General features: G+C 38.2%; 1 pseudogene; it reads left to right on the top strand.

The window, feature by feature from the left end:
* The first annotated feature begins 2,208 nt into the window (after positions 1 to 2,208).
* LOC135040357 (U1 spliceosomal RNA) lies at positions 2,209 to 2,387 on the top strand (annotated as a pseudogene).
* The last annotated feature ends 8,295 nt before the right edge of the window (positions 2,388 to 10,682 follow it).

Raw genomic sequence — 10,682 nt, 5'->3', positions numbered from 1 at the left:
AGACCCCGAAGGTCCCTGCGACATAGGGACAGGCATGGGTTGACTCCCTGACTGTTCCCTAGCTTCAGCTTTGTCTAATCTCTTGTGTAATAAGTTTACATTAGCACTTAAAACATTCCACATAGCCATCCAGTCAGGTGTCGGCGTTGTCGATGGAGACACCACATTAATTTGCTCCTGCTCCTCTCTAGGAGAGCCTTCTACCTCAGACATGTCGACACACGTGTACCGACACACCATACACTCAGGGAATCCTCTTATCTGAGGACAGTTCCCCAACAAGGCCCTTTGGAGAGACAGAGAGAGAGAGTATGCCAGCACACACCCCAGCGCTATATGACCCAGGAAAAAAACACAATAATTTTATGTTTACCCAGTAGCGCTGTATTTCCATATATATATGCGCCTAATTATGTGCCCCCCTCTTCTTTAAGACCCTCTTTCTACCGTGGTATAAGCAGGGGAGAGTCCGTGGAGCTTCCCCTCAGCGGTGCTGTGGAGAAAATGGCGCTGGTGAGTGCTGAGGGAGAAGCCCCACCCCCTCAGCGACGGGCTTCTGTCCCGCTCAAATATAGTAAAAAAATGGCGGGGGCTCTTATATATATATACAGTGCCTAGCTGCATATATATTTATTTTGCCAAAGAGAGGTCTATATTGCTGCCCAGGGCGTCCCCCCTGCGCCCTTCACCCTTACACTGACTGCCGTGTGTGAGGTGTATTGGAGCAATGGAGCACAGCTTTACTGCTGTGCGTTACCTCAGTGAAGATCATGAAGTCTTCCGCCGCCTCTGAAGTCTTCTTTTCTTCTCATACTCACCCGGCTTCTATCTTCCGGCTCTGCGAGGGGGACGGCGGCGCGGCTCTGGGACGGACGGCGAGGGTGAGACCTGCGTACCGATCCCTCTGGAGCTAATGCTGTACAGTAGCCTAAGAAGCAGAGCCTATCAACTCACAGAAGTAGGTGTGCATCTCTCCCCTCCGCCCCTCGATGCAGGGAGTCTGTTGCCAGCAGGCTCCCTGAAAATAAAAAAATCTAACAAATATACTTTCTGTCAGGAAACTCAGGAGAGCTCCCTGAAAAGCACCCAGTCTCCTCTGGGCACAGTAGTAAACTGAGGTCTGGAGGAGGGGCATAGAGGGAGGAGCCAGTGCACACCCAGATCTAAAGTCTTTCTTAAAGTGCCCATGTCTCCTGCGGAGCCCGTCTATCCTTACGGAGTCCCCAGCATCCTCTAGGACGTAAGAGAAAAATTATGCTGGCAGAAAAATCCAATTGAGTGATTAAACAGCTCCAGAGCTGCTCTGTAAGGCAAGTAAAAGGGTGTGGGCCCTGCAGCACTACCTGTAGTTTGCATTGTGCATTGGAAGCCTAGTTTGCTGTCTGTTTCCACTTCTTTTTTCTTGAGCCCCTCCCGTCTATACCCTTGTGCACTATCCTGACTTCTCCTCCCGTCTGCTTACTTTGTGCCTTCCAATGCACAATGCAAACTACAGGTAGTGCTGCAGGGCCCACACCCTTTTACTTGCCTTATAGAGCAGCTCTTGAGCTGTTACAGTGCCCAGCTGCTGCAAGAAATCAGCGTGAATGCTTCAGGGGCTGGGGCATGGCCAACATGAGCCCCACACCGAAGGAGGGTGGGGGTGTTTAATGCGAACTAGGGGTCTCGCACAATGCGAACTACAGGTAGTGCTGCAGGGCCCACACCCTTTTACTTGCCTTACAGAGCAGCTCTGGAGCTGTTACAGTGCCCAGCTGCTGCAAGAAATCAGCTTGAATCCTTCAGGGGCTGGGGCATAGCCAACATGAGCCCCACACCGACGGAGGGTGGAGGTGTTTAATGCGAACTAGGGGTCATTCAAGTGCCGCAAAAGGCCGCCATGCCCTGCACGCCCCTTTTCTCTTTTCATATGCAGACGAGGGTTGAAGCCAACTTTGACCCACTGCTTGGATGACATCGCCATATGCAAATCCATCTGCTGCAGGCCTTCCCCCAGGAATGCTTGCACTAGTTGTTGCATTTGGTTTGTTGTTTGGGGGTGCTTCAGTATTAGGCAGCCTTCTGCCCTCCCATGTTCATCTGAAAATATGTGTTCTCCCTGCAGTTGTTGTCCCCAGATGAGAGTTCCCTTGTGCTGCCTCAGTTGAATCTCCTTTACTTGACAGAGATGTGCCTGAGCAGCGGCCCTCCCCAGCCCTATCCCAAATCATACTTATTTTGCATAGGAGATACCATGGTCATGAAGACTGTTCTCCCAGGGTGCGGTTCATTCATTGCATTCTGGGTATGCTCACCCCTGTGATTTCCCCAAATGTGGGAAACTCGACTGCATTATTTAATGCGAACTAGGGGTCATCCAAGCACCGCAAAAGGCCGCCATGCCCTGCATACCCCTTTTCTCTTTTCATAAGCAGACGAGGTTTGAAGCCAACTTTGACCCACTGCTTGGATGACATCACTTGCTGCCTTTCCAATGAAGCAAGTTTAATTTAATAATAGGTGAAAAACCATCCCTACAAAGGTGTTAATCAGATACTTGGCTTTGTGGACACTTTTCAGAGCACAAATTTGTTAGCATAAAAATAAAGCCAGAAAATGAAGAGCTGTTTAATCACTCAATTGGATTTTTCTGCCAGCATATTTCTTTTTCTCTGCAACCCACTGCTAAATTGTGCTTCCTAGCTGTTTTTATAAAATCACTGAATCAAATCTAACTCTGATTACATCAGAGAAGGCCAGGTACCCTACACCATAACAGGGGGTTTGAAATTTTGACTTGTCTACTTAAAGATCACCAAAATCTGATAACAAGGTCAATTAAGTCCCTGGGTGGGATTGAACCACCAACCTTTTGGTTAATAGCCTTACACACTAACTGATTGCGCCACAGCGACACTTTGCAAAAGTACATACTGACAAAGGCTAATAAGCATTCATCTAGAACGATTCCTAGAAACATTTTAAAAAGTCAATAATGTGGAGAGTTTTTGTAAGATGTTTCTTCCATCAACCAATGAAGAAACACATTGGTACTTTCCCATGATGAGTGAGTGCTTCAGGATCTTTTGCACTTACATGTGCAGCAGAGTACTGTAATGGAAGCATGCTGGGTCCATAACCCAGAGGTAGGCAGATTGAAACTATCCTCTGCTATATGCATTTTTTTTTGTTAATTAAAGTAATCCAAAACTGGGATTGATATTTTTGCTCTTTTATTTTTACTTAAAGTACAATAACTTTTACCATTTTAATTTGTTTTAATAGTATATTGACAGTATTGTTTTCTTTCAAAAATCCAATTAATTTTCTTTACCCGATTATTAAAATGGTAATTGACAAAAACAAACTACATTGTCACCAGAAGAGCAATACAAAATGTACAAGTGATATATTAAAATCATCTTTCCAGCTTGAATTTCAATGATGCATTGGGGCAACGATTTTGTGAGAAACATCTTCACCCTTAAATAAAGATTTTCTTAATTCCTTACCTGTGTGCTAATTAGATATCACCTTGTTTTCACATTAAACAGACTTCCACATGAGAAAACAGCAAATATGCAGTGGCGTTAATGTTTCCTGGTGTCAACCTGTATTATTTCCGTAGATATTGAAATGAGGATGCATCTTGCTGCCTTTCCAATGAAACAAGTTTAATTTAGTAATAGGTGAAAAACCATCCCTACAAAGATGTTAATCAGATACTTGGCTTTGTGGACACTTTTCAGAGAACAAATTTGTAATCATAAAAATAAAGCCAGAAAATGAAGAGCTGTTTAATCACTCAATTGGATTTTTCTGCCAGCATTTTTCTTTTTCTCTGCAACCCACTGCTAAATTGTGCTTCCTAGCTGTTTTTTTATAAAATCACTTAATCAAATCTAACTCTGATTACATCAGAGAAGGCCAGGTACCCTATACCATAAGAGGGGGTTTGCAATTTTGACTTGTCTACTTAAATATCACCAAAATCTGATCACAAGGTCAATTACGTCCCTGGGTGGGATTGAACCACCAACCTTTTGATAAATAGCTGAACACACTAACCGATTGCGCCACAGAGACACTTTGCAAAAAGCACATACTGACAAAGACTAATAAGCATTCATCTAGAACGTTTCCTAGAAAAACTTTAAAAAGTCAATAATCTGGAGAGTTTTTGTAAGATGTTTCTTCCAGCAACCAATGAAGAAACACATTGGTACTTTCGCATGATGAGTGAGTGCTTCAGGATCTCTTGCACTTACATGTGCAGCAGAGTACTGCAATGGAAGCATGCTGGGCCCATAACCCAGAGGTAGGCAGATTGAAACTATCCTTTGCTATATGATTTTTTTTTTTTGTTCATTAAAGTAATCCAAAACTGGGATTGATATTTTAGCTTTTATTTTTACTTAAAGTACAATAACTTTTACCATTTTAATTTGTTTTAATAGTATATTGACAGTATTGTTTTCTTTCAAAAATCCACTTAATTTTCTTTACCCTATTATTAAAATGGTAATTGACAAAAACAAACTACATTGTCACCATAAGAGCAATACAAAATGTACAAGTGATATATTAAAATCATCTTTCCAGCTTGAATTTCAATGATGCATTGGGGCAACGATTTTGTGAGAAACATCTTCACCCTTAAATAAAGATTTTCTTAATTCCTTACCTGTGTGCTAATTAGATATCACCTTGTTTTCACATTAAACAGACTTCCACATGAGAAAGCAGCAAGGATGCAGTGGCGTTAATGTTTCCTGGTGTCAACCTGTATTATTTCAGTAGATATTGAAATGAGGATGCATCTTGCTGCCTTTCCAATGAAGCAAGTTTAATTTAGTAATAGGTGAAAAACCATCCCTACAAATATGTTAATCAGATACTTGGCTTTGTGGACACTTTTCAGAGAACAAATTAGTTAGCATAAAAATAAAGCCAGAAAATGAAGAGCTGTTTAATCACTCAATTGGATTTTTCTGCCAGCATATTTCTTTTTCTCTGCAACCCACTGCCAAATTGAGCTTCCTAGCTGTTTTTATAAAATCACTGAATCAAATCTAACTCTGATTACATCAGAGAAGGCCAGGTACCCTACACCATAACAGGGGGTTTGAAATTTTGACTTGTCTACTTAAAGATCACCAAAATCTGATAACAAGGTCAATTAAGTCCCTGGGTGGGATTGAACAACCAACCTTTTGGTTAATAGCCTTACACACTAACTGATTGCGCCACAGCTACACTTTGCAAAAGTACATACTGACAAAGGCTAATAAGCATTCATCTAGAACGATTCCTAGAAACATTTTAAAAAGTCAATAATGTGGAGAGTTTTTGTAAGATGTTTCTTCCATCAACCAATGAAGAAACACATTGGTACTTTCCCATGATAAGTGAGTGCTTCAGGACCTCTTGCACTTACATGTGCAGCAGAGTACTGTAATGGAAGCATGCTGGGTCCATAACCCAGAGGTAGGCAGATTGAAACTATCCTCTGCTATATGCATTTTTTTTTTGTTAATTAAAGTAATCCAAAACTGGGATTGATATTTTTGCTCTTTTATTTTTACTTAAAGTACAATAACTTTTACCATTTTAATTTGTTTTAATAGTATATTGACAGTATTGTTTTCTTTCAAAAATCCACTTAATTTTCTTTACCCGATTATTAAAATGGTAATTGACAAAAACAAACTACATTGTCACCAGAAGAGCAATACAAAATGTACAAGTGATATATTAAAATCATCTTTCCAGCTTGAATTTCAATGATGCATTGGGGCAACGATTTTGTGAGAAACATCTTCACCCTTAAATAAAGATTTTCTTAATTCCTTACCTGTGTGCTAATTAGATATCACCTTGTTTTCACATTAAACAGACTTCCACATGCGAAAGCAGCAAGGATGCAGTGGCGTTAATGTTTCCTGGTGTCAACCTGTATTATTTCAGTAGACATTGAAATGAAGATGCATCTTGCTGCCTTTCCAATGAAGCAAGTTTAATTTAGTAATAGGTGAAAAACCATCCCTACAAAGGTGTTAATCAGAGACTTGGCTTTGTGGACACTTTTCAGAGAACAAATTTGTTAGTATAAAAATAAAGCCAGAAAATGAAGAGCTGTTTAATCACTCAATTGGATTTTTCTGCCAGCATATTTCTTTTTCTCTGCAACCCACTGCTAAATTGTTCTTCCTAGCTGTTTTTATAAAATCACTGAATCAAATCTAACTCTGATTACATTAGAGAAGGCCAGGTACCCTACACCATAACAGGGGGTTTGAAATTTTGACTTGTCTACTTAAAGATCACCAAAATCTGATAACAAGGTCAATTAAGTCCCTTGGTGGGATTGAACCACCAACCTTTTGGTTAATAGCCTTACACACTAACTGATTGCGCCACAGCGACACTTTTCAAAAGAACATACTGACAAAGGCTAATAAGCATTCATCTAGAACGATTCCTAGAAACATTTTAAAAAGTCAATAATGTGGAGAGTTTTTGTAAGATGTTTCTTCCATCAACCAATGAAGAAACACATTGGTACTTTCCCATGATGAGTGAGTGCTTCAGGATCTCTTGCACTTACATGTGCAGCAGAGTACTGTAATGGAAGCATGCTGGGTCCATAACCCAGAGGTAGGCAGATTGAAACTATCCTCTGCTATATGCATTTTTTTTGTTAATTAAAGTAATCCAAAACTGGGATTGATATTTTTGCTCTTTTATTTTTACTTAAAGTACAATAACTTTTACCATTTTAATTTGTTTTAATAGTATATTGACAGTATTGTTTTCTTTCAAAAATCCTATTAATTTTCTTTACCCGATTATTAAAATGGTAATTGACAAAAACAAACTACATTGTCACCAGAAGAGCAATACAAAATGTACAAGTGATATATTAAAATCATCTTTCCAGCTTGAATTTCAATGATGCATTGGGGCAACGATTTTGTGAGAAACATCTTCACCCTTAAATAAAGATGTTCTTAATTCCTTACCTGTGTGCTAATTAGATATCACCTTGTTTTCACATTAAACAGACTTCCACATGAGAAAACAGCAAAGATGCAGTGGCGTTAATGTTTCATGGTGTCAACCTGTATTATTTCCGTAGATATTGAAATGAGGATGCATCTTGCTGCCTTTCCAATGAAGCAAGTTTAATTTAGTAATAGGTGAAAAACCATCCCTACAAAGATGTTAATCAGATACTTGGCTTTGTGGACACTTTTCAGAGAACAAATTTGTTATCATAAAAATAAAGCCAGAAAATGAAGAGCTGTTTAATCACTCAATTGGATTTTTCTGCCAGCATTTTTCTTTTTCTCTGCAACCCACTGCTAAATTGTGCTTCCTAGCTGTTTTTTTATAAAATCACTTAATCAAATCTAACTCTGATTACATCAGAGAAGGCCAGGTACCCTACACCATAAGAGGGGGTTTGCAATTTTGACTTGTCTACTTAAATATTACCAAAATCTGATCACAAGGTCAATTACGTCCCTGGATGGGATTGAACCACCAACCTTTTGATTAATAGCTGAACACACTAACCGATTGCGCCACAGAGACACTTTGCGAAAAGTCCATACTGACAAAGACTAATAAGCATTCATCTAGAACGTTTCCTAGAAAAACTTTAAAAAGTCAATAATCTGGAGAGTTTTTGTAAGATGTTTCTTCCAGCAACCAATGAAGAAACACATTGGTACTTTCGCATGATGAGTGAGTGCTTCAGGATCTCTTGCACTTACATGTGCAGCAGAGTACTGCAATGGAAGCATGCTGGGCCCATAACCCAGAGGTAGGCAGATTGAAACTATCCTTTGCTATATGCATTTTTTTTTTTGTTCATTAAAGTAATCCAAAACTGGGATTGATATTTTAGCTTTTATTTTTACTTAAAGTACAATAACTTTTACCATTTTAATTTGTTTTAATAGTATATTGACAGTATTGTTTTCTTTCAAAAATCCAATTAATTTTCTTTACCCGATTATTAAAATGGTAATTGACAAAAACAAACTACATTGTCACCAGAAGAGCAATACAAAATGTACAAGGGATATATTAAAATCATCTTTCCAGCTTGAATTTCAATGATGCATTGGGGCAACGATTTTGTGAGAAACATCTTCACCCTTAAATAAAGATTTTCTTAATTCCTTACCTGTGTGCTAATTAGATATCACCTTGTTTTCACATTAAACAGACTTCCACATGAGAAAGCAGCAAGGATGCAGTGGCGTTAATGTTTCCTGGTGTCAACCTGTATTATTTCAGTAGATATTGAAATGAGGATGCATCTTGCTGCCTTTCCAATGAAGCAAGTTTAATTTAGTAATAGGTGAAAAACCATCCCTACAAATATGTTAATCAGATACTTGGCTTTGTGGACACTTTTCAGAGAACAAATTCGTTAGCATAAAAATAAAGCCAGAAAATGAAGAGCTGTTTAATCACTCAATTGGATTTTTCTGCCAGCATATTTCTTTTTCTCTGCAACCCACTGCTAAATTGTGCTTCCTAGCTGTTTTTTTTATAAAATCACTTATTCAAATCTAACTCTGATTACATCAGAGTAGGCCAGGTACCCTACACCATAAGAAGGGGGTTTGAAATTTTGACTTGTCTACTTAAAGATCACCAAAATCTGATAACAAGGTCAATTACATCCCTGTGTGGGATTGAACCACCAACCCTTTGATTAATAACCAAACACACTAACAGATTGCGCCACAGAGACACTTTACAAACGTACATACTGACAAAGGCTAATAAGCATTCATCTAGAACGTTTCCTAGAAAAACTTTAAAAAGTCAATAATCTGGAGAGTTTTTGTAAGATGTTTCTTCCATCAACCAACGAAGAAACACATTGGTACTTTCCCATGATGAGTGAGTGCTTCAGGAGCTCTTGCACTTACATGTGCAGCAGAGTACTGCAATGGAAAAATGCTGGGCCCATAACCCAGAGGTAGGCAGATTGAAACTATCCTCTGCTATATGCATTTTTTTTTGTTAATTAAAGTAATCCAAAACTGGGATTGATATTTTTGCTCTTTTATTTTTACTTAAAGTACAATAACTTTTACCATTTTAATTTGTTTTAATAGTATATTGACAGTATTGTTTTCTTTCAAAAATCCACTTAATTTTCTTTACCCTATTATTAAAATGGTAATTGACAAAAACAAACTACATTGTCACCAGAAGAGCAATACAAAATGTACAAGTGATATATTAAAATCATCTTTCCAGCTTGAATTTCAATGATGCATTGGGGCAACGATTTTGTGAGAAACACCTTCACCCTTAAATAAAGATTTTCTTAATTCCTTACCTGTGTGCTAATTAGATATCACCTTGTTTTCACATTAAACAGACTTTCACATGCGAAAACAGCAAATATGCAGTGGCGTTAATGTTTCCTGGTGTCAACCTGTATTATTTCCGTAGATATTGAAATGAGGATGCATCTTGCTGCCTTTCCAATGAAGCAAGTTTAATTTAGTAATAGGTGAAAAACCATCCCTACAAAGATGTTAATCAGATACTTGGCTTTGTGGACACTTTTCAGAGAACAAATTTGTAATCATAAAAATAAAGCCAGAAAATGAAGAGCTGTTTAATCACTCAATTGGATTTTTCTGCCAGCATTTTTCTTTTTCTCTGCAACCCACTGCTAAATTGTGCTTCCTAGCTGTTTTTTTTATAAAATCACTTAATCAAATCTAACTCTGATTACATCAGAGAAGGCCAGGTACCCTATACCATAAGAGGGGGTTTGCAATTTTGACTTGTCTACTTAAATATCACCAAAATCTGATCACAAGGTCAATTACGTCCCTGGGTGGGATTGAACCACCAACCTTTTGATAAATAGCTGAACACACTAACCGATTGCGCCACAGAGACACTTTGCAAAAAGCACATACTGACAAAGACTAATAAGCATTCATCTAGAACGTTTCCTAGAAAAACTTTAAAAAGTCAATAATCTGGAGAGTTTTTGTAAGATGTTTCTTCCAGCAACCAATGAAGAAACACATTGGTACTTTCGCATGATGAGTGAGTGCTTCAGGATCTCTTGCACTTACATGTGCAGCAGAGTACTGCAATGGAAGCATGCTGGGCCCATAACCCAGAGGTAGGCAGATTGAAACTATCCTTTGCTATATGAATTTTTTTTTTGTTCATTAAAGTAATCCAAAACTGGGATTGATATTTTAGCTTTTATTTTTACTTAAAGTACAATAACTTTTACCATTTTAATTTGTTTTAATAGTATATTGACAGTATTGTTTTCTTTCAAAAATCCACTTAATTTTCTTTACCCTATTATTAAAATGGTAATTGACAAAAACAAACTACATTGTCACCATAAGAGCAATACAAAATGTACAAGTGATATATTAAAATCATCTTTCCAGCTTGAATTTCAATGATGCATTGGGGCAACGATTTTGTGAGAAACATCTTCACCCTTAAATAAAGATTTTCTTAATTCCTTACCTGTGTGCTAATTAGATATCACCTTGTTTTCACATTAAACAGACTTCCACATGAGAAAGCAGCAAGGATGCAGTGGCGTTAATGTTTCCTGGTGTCAACCTGTATTATTTCAGTAGATATTGAAATGAGGATGCATCTTGCTGCCTTTCCAATGAAGCAAGTTT

This window comes from Pseudophryne corroboree, unplaced genomic scaffold (genome assembly GCF_028390025.1).
Source record: "Pseudophryne corroboree isolate aPseCor3 unplaced genomic scaffold, aPseCor3.hap2 scaffold_739, whole genome shotgun sequence".
Lineage (NCBI taxonomy): Eukaryota > Metazoa > Chordata > Amphibia > Anura > Myobatrachidae > Pseudophryne > Pseudophryne corroboree.
Note: the sequence above shows the minus strand (reverse complement) of the source record. Positions and strands in the feature narration are given on the sequence as shown.